Below are 6,000 nucleotides of genomic sequence, written 5' to 3'. Positions count from 1 at the left end.
CTTTTGTGCGATTCCGCCATCTTGGCTCTGCGGGGGGGTGGCCTGCAGTATTGGCTTAGAGCCAACATGGTGGCAGATGGATTGTCTGCTGCTGGCCTCAGGGTCCTAAAGCCTCTTGTATTTGACACATCCAAGGCCAAGCAGCCTCTGGTTAAAGGACTCACAGATTAGTCTCACAGTTTACAGTGTGTACATGCGGTTGCCATGGCAACCAAGAGATCAGCCATGTTGAAGAAAAAGAAAAGATTTCTCCACATATATAAAAATGTTTATTCCAGCTGTTAGATTTTTTTTTTTTTTTTTTTTTTCCTGAGGGAAGTGGTGAGGGTGATGGTTGTCAATTAAACCAGCAGCTTTAGTCATTATTTAGAATTTAGAATATTGAAGCAGCCGCTTAGTCTACATCTGCTTCCCATTTCTACATGTTTAATTAGTGTATTTCTTTATGGATTTACTTTTTAATAGCTTGTCTGGCATCTGTAGCCTTATAAGATTCTTGCTAACAACATTACTTAAGTTGAATTGCAGTTTTGTCAGGCAGGGTGACTGGCATTGACACTATTCCTATCTCTTTCTTTTGCTGTCTTTGTCCATTTTTCACACTGTCTCCTTTTCCCAAAAAATGTTGCTCATGGCAAAAGATAATGAAGCTTTGGGCCCAGTTAATGTCTGTGTTTTTTCATGATTTTTTGTGATCTTCCTTTTTTGAAATGGTGTAAAAAGTATGTTATTTGGATTATCATTGTACTTGATATGAGGTTACAGAGAGGCAGTTACAATGGAAGTAAATGTGGGGCGATTTATAGAGAGATTAAAGATGGAAATGTGAATCTTATAATTTCTTAAATGCACTTACATAAAAAACTTGAGCAGTAAAATTGTTTAAATCGCTATTTTTGTGCCATTACATGGTTTACGCTGTCACATTGTCAAAAACAAAGTTAAATTAAAAAATGTAATTTACTGTAGTCTAACTTAACACAGAAAACGTTAGTAAGTGATTTTTAACACTAAAAATCATGTTAATATGCATATTGCTTATGCTTTGTGGCTATATTATTGAAATTTGTATTTGTATTTGTATGTAGAGTATTTTAATGTTACAGATTGGCCCCATTGACTTTCATTGTAACTGCATCACTATAACCCAGTTTTTTGTTTTTTAAAGAAAAATAATATATATATATATAAAATGCCACAATTATTGTAGATTGAGCTTAATTTGTACTGAACCCGCAATATTCATTTAAGCAGTGATGTCCATCATGATGTCCATCAAAATTTGTGGCATGTATGTGGTCAAACTTTTGGGGCTTAAACTCATACTCATGACTCATAGACTAATTTTAAAATAGTTCCTTACATGATCCTTATTTTTGGAATATAGTTCCCTCATGATCCCAGATGAACCATATTCTATAATTATCCATCATATAGAATTCATCATTAGCACTGTGCCAGCATAACATCATGCATAAACCAGTAGTTTATTGGACTGGAGTTGCAGAACTTTTCTGAGCCCTAGTTTGGCTTCATTTGACCTGTAATCAGAGAGAAACATTCCCAAAGCCGCTTCAGGGAAGGACTAGAGGGTTTTTTTTTTTTTTCTTTTCCGTAATGTTCTGTCATCTTGTGTTTGCAGCATTGGGGAGTGTATTTGTGGAAACATGATCCAAAAAAGCAGCCATCTGCCCTAATCCCTTCCTTATGTGAAAACATTTTTTTGAAAGTTATTTATTTTTTTTAAATGTGATGCATAATTATATATTCATAACCCCTATTTATTTCATGCTTGTGCTCTAGTTTACTGGCAATCTTTTGCCACATTCAAATTTAATCCAAGATACAGAGTATATCATCCTTCATTACCACTCGTGACACTGATTCTCTTTATATTGGCTAAAAAAGTAAACAAAATTTCCCAAAAACGTATCCACCCGCTTCTTTGGCATCCCTAGCTGTTCTGTATCATGCATATTCATTACTCAATTAGGTGGGGCGTTGACTGAAAGCATAATATAAGCCCTTCGTTGGATTTCTAGGTCTTTCATGGTGGATTAGTACTAATAACTCATTGTAAAGAGTATGTATGGCGAAACCACTCACTGACATCTTGTCTTCTTTAAATGCACTGCTTAATCTATGCATACTGCCTGCTCGTACATATTCATCACTACTTATAAGGAGACCTGATTTCTGAGACTACTTATCAATCTTATATGTTTTATGAACATATCAGAGAAAATAACAAATAATACTCTCTCTTATTCTCTTATGACATGTTTGTTTATATATTCATTTTTATATTTAGTGTGCTCTTTCCTTTAACACTCAGCTATCCCATAAAATTGTACTCAAAGTTCATGTGCTAATCTTTGAGCCTCTTCCAATACGACCTTACATAAACAGCTAAACAAAAATTTCCCATCCTCCATTTAATGAATGATTGTAGGTCACCCTTCCTTCCTTAAGGTATGCAGATTAGTCATGAATATTCCGGTTTGTTTAGCGAGGGCATGTTTAGTAGTTCCATAGAGACATGTAAGACCCTGATGTTTGCTCAGGAATAATCAGACAGTGATTTGTTGGTGGATGATTTGATATTTTGTGTGCCGTGATATTACCACAATCCCCTTATCGCACCCCCTACTGTGGATGTCTGTCCTGCAAATGGTAGAAGAAATAAATGTCTCGGATTGAAGCATTTTATGACTTTATTGCATTCAGTCATGCCCTAATTATTAATGCTGGCACAATGATTCTTGGCATTTTAGTTTAATTTAATCAACTATTCTACACATTTGCGCATTTCATAAACTCAATCAGGAAAAGTAGCAAAATCTAATTTGACTACCCTCCGTTTTCTCTGTCTCAAAATTTACTCTTGGTCTCTCAGTGTTTTTCCTCTATTTCACTCCATTACCACCTTACTTTCATTGTCTCAGATTCCTTCCATTTTTCTGTCCATCATTGTAATCTAATTGAATTAAATGGGGTTGAAAGGCAGAAATGTGCTCGAGTGGGCAGCATGGATGGGGAGACTGAAAGAAAGAGAAGGCAAAAGCATGTGCATTATGTTTAATGGGTAAAAGCAATGTTTTTATATGAGAACACACAGTGGAAATGAGTGCATGTGTTCAAGTGTGTGTCTTTTTTTAGGTGTGAGTGTGTCTACCTGTCTTAGTAATAGGCTAATTAGTTTTAATGGAAAGCTCATCTTAATAATTGAGCAAATGGCTCTTTCATAAGGAGCTTATTAAATCAAACAGTCTTCTCAGTACAAGAACATACTGCAGTACACTAATGATATAAACCAACATTAGAGGTGATGAAGTTGTGTTGGCACAGAATGGCTTGACATTTCTTTGTTTGTGAGTGTGTGGGTGTAGATAGTCCAAGGTTGTCTTTTTTTAAACCCATGTATTTTTGACTACTTGTTATATCTGACTGAGTTTCAGCACAAAGTCACTGTTATCAATTCATGTCATAAAAAGTATGCATATTGTTGTATTCTTAATTATACAACCATCTTCAGGTCCTCGATTTTGATTATCCAAACAGAGCTTCGATAGACTTTCAAGAGTGTTGGCAGTCTATGCAGTGGTGGTGAGGGTTTTCAGTGTCTCGGCAGCAGGTGGCAACAAGTAACTGTCTTTATGTGTGATTTATTCAATAATTCACTTAACAGATTTATTCAAAACACGGATTCACTAAGTAATGAAACAAGTGAAGGGCTGCATCTGAAATCGCTCTTTCTGAGGTACTTCTGTAGAAGTAATTACTTTTAAACCATTATAGAAAGTATGTTCTATACAGTATGAATGTGTGTGGTATATAAAATTCAGACTACATTTCTCATGCTGTTATTGTCATGTGAACTACCAGCAGTGTTGAGGAAAGTTTTAAATGTAATGCGTTACAATATTGCATTACTCCCTAAAAAAGTAACTAATTGTGTTACTCAATTAATTTTTATGGAAAGTAATGCTTTACATTACTTTTGTGTTACTTTTTCTCACCTGGGATGGGCTTGCTTGTTTGTTTGTTTTTTGAAATAACAAAAAAGTTACTGAGTCCGTACTTTTGTGACGTAATGCCGCTTTGACTGCTGGGTAAAGTCCTCTGTGTACCTTGCAAACTTGCGGCCTCAGCTGAAGTGCGCCACAAAGGGGGGCACTCGCAAGCACTCTTCTGCAACCTAAAATGATCAATGGGATACCCTACGTTCTCGTGGACTTAACGGACACACATACGCGGCAGCCATTGTAAGTCCACAAAACCGGAAGTGTATAGAATTGTGCCATTTGGGATTCCGCCTTTGACTGTCAGGAAGAAGTCTGCTGTGGAGCTCGCTTCAGTGTGCATCGAGAGCGCATATCGACCTCATGAGCACCCTTCTGAAACCTAAAATGACAAATGGGACTCCCTACGTTCTCATGGACTTAAAGGGACACGTGCCGCGGCAGCCATTGTAAGTCCAAAAGACCGAAAGTGCATATATAGTGTGTCATTAGGTACAGGGCCTTACTTTGGTCATACTTCAAGACTACAATCTGTGATTCTGAAGTACAGTATCCACACCGGTGTGGTGCCTGACAGCATACATTAGATTTATCTGTGCTGATGCACAATGCATGTACAGATAATAATACCGCATATAACGGCAAATGCAGGCGTAAGAGGCAGGAGCTTTAATTATTGCAGGTTTGCATAATATTCTAATTTTGCATTTCACTGTTTTTATTCATTTTGAAGAATACAGAATTTGTTTTTGTGCAAGTGAGATGAGTAAATGCATTCTCATATTCAGTCTAAACTGCAATAACCATCATGTTTACACAGCACACACATCACCTCTGCACTTACTCCCGATTTTTCTCAACATGGGGACAGGAGAGCTGTCAGCCAATAAATGGGAAAACCAAGTGACTTGCGTTACTTGTTTGAAAAAGAAACTCAGATATTTTGTTGTAAATTTAAAAGTAATGTGTTACTTCAGTAGTTACTTGAAAAAAGTAATCTGATTACATAACTCACGTTACATGTAATGTGTTACCCCAAACACTACCTACCAGCATCAAGTGTGTCTCTTTGCTGCCATTCACAAATCCTCATGGGATAATAAAGTGTTATGTGCACTTCAGAATCACACCAGAAAAGATCTTTTCACCTACTGTTTCATGAAAGCCTTGAATTTGGACATACTACTCTTTTCAGTTTTTAACCTGCTATATAGTAGGTAAGTGTACATATTTGGATGCAGGCACTGTCTTTTTCAGTTGTAAAAATTCACTAAATTAAGACCCCTACATTTAATTTTTATAATTATGATGCAAACAGAGAATAATGCTGTACATTTTTCCATTTATGTCTACAGCATATTTTTAATTAATAATTCTGAATAATATTATATAAGTTCTCCCTTAAACTTTGTTTGCATGAACTCACAAGACATTAAATCTCCTCTTGACATTCTCAGTGATTCCTTTTCTTGTCAATGATGGGGGATGGAAAACATCCATGGTACATGTAGCACCATACCATCCCCCTCAGCAGCACCAGCACAGAGCTAGAAGTCATCTGACATGTCTGTCTACTCAGGGGCAACTAACCAGATTGGCCATTTGGAGATGTGGCCCAGAGATAGTGAACAGATATCTCTAGAGATGGTATCACATCACCTGTGTCCTGTTGGTCCAGTTGCCTGAGGTGAAGGAGTGAGTGATACTGTTATTACACGGGTGGAGAAGACCATGGGGTAAATGGCAGGGCCGCTTAATGACCTGCAGTTCTGCTGCCGATGACTCAACACGCTCCTTCAGCCAGTCAATGAACAGTGTTGGAGTAATGAGGCAGACTGAGGAAGGTGAGGACTTATTGGAGGTGAGAGGCAAGGGCTGGGGGAGGGGTAGAGGTGGCCAATGTACTGGAATACACATACTGATGAAATTTGGCTCTGAAAATGTGTGCCCACATTGGTGCATGAAAAACTCTTATGAA

This window comes from Chanodichthys erythropterus, chromosome 11, assembly GCF_024489055.1.
Source record: "Chanodichthys erythropterus isolate Z2021 chromosome 11, ASM2448905v1, whole genome shotgun sequence".
NCBI classification, from domain to species: domain Eukaryota; kingdom Metazoa; phylum Chordata; class Actinopteri; order Cypriniformes; family Xenocyprididae; genus Chanodichthys; species Chanodichthys erythropterus.
This window is presented reverse-complemented; position numbering follows the sequence as displayed.